Here is a 742-nt window from a genome sequence, read left to right as displayed (position 1 = left end):
AGTGCCAATTCGCTTTGGTTGCCTAAGTCTTTTGATCTGCTGGACCGGAAACATTGATTGAGTATAAAAGCAGTCATCGGTGTTGCCTTTCTTTCCAGTGTCATAACGGGTTAATGTTGCGTCCAGTCCCACCAGACGAACGACCAGCGCTTTCTCTCATCTTGACTGACGCGTTGGTGTGCTTCATTTGATTCCAAAAGCCTTTGCATACAGGGACTGCAAGTGTGAACTACACTGCCTCCATAATACGCACTCATTAAGTATCTAATGCTTCTGTGTTTGTTGCAATTCACCTTGTGCGGATGGAACCTTAGTTATCAAGCTGGTTTGCTTATGAAGGTCGCCGAGTGATTTTCATAAAATTACATGGTTTCCTTATGCTATTAGGAATGCAAAACTTGGTTTATCAAGTAACTACCGTGTATCGACATAGTGTACACGGACCCTAAGTATATGTATTCGGTTTTCTCCAGGTGACTTTATTGATCTTGATATGGGAAAGCCTAAATTGAGCCTAAAATACCTCTTCGATTCAACACTACCTGAAAAGCGGTAGACGTAAACAGATATAAGAAAATTATTTTACCAAGTGATATGGGGCCAACCCACTTCTTCCGAAATCCGTAGACGTCCAAAACATAACGTCTTTAAAAACCTCAAACTTTCCGTTTCCCGAGGTTTTGCACGTTGACAAGGTCTGGTGAACAATGAACAGTGCACAGGAACTCTAAGTAAAATAATT

At 41.4% G+C, this 742-nt stretch overlaps 1 protein-coding gene across 1 annotated transcript in view; it reads left to right on the top strand.

Moving 5' to 3' along the window:
• Positions 1–742, top strand: part of T265_15251 (hypothetical protein) — a gene marked incomplete at both ends in the record, with an annotated part of 51,323 nt that overhangs the window by 984 nt on the left and 49,597 nt on the right. The window lies entirely within an intron of this gene.

The sequence above is a fragment of the Opisthorchis viverrini genome (genome assembly GCF_000715545.1).
Source record: "Opisthorchis viverrini unplaced genomic scaffold opera_v5_407, whole genome shotgun sequence".
Classification (NCBI taxonomy): domain Eukaryota; kingdom Metazoa; phylum Platyhelminthes; class Trematoda; order Opisthorchiida; family Opisthorchiidae; genus Opisthorchis; species Opisthorchis viverrini.
Note: the sequence above shows the minus strand (reverse complement) of the source record. Positions and strands in the feature narration are given on the sequence as shown.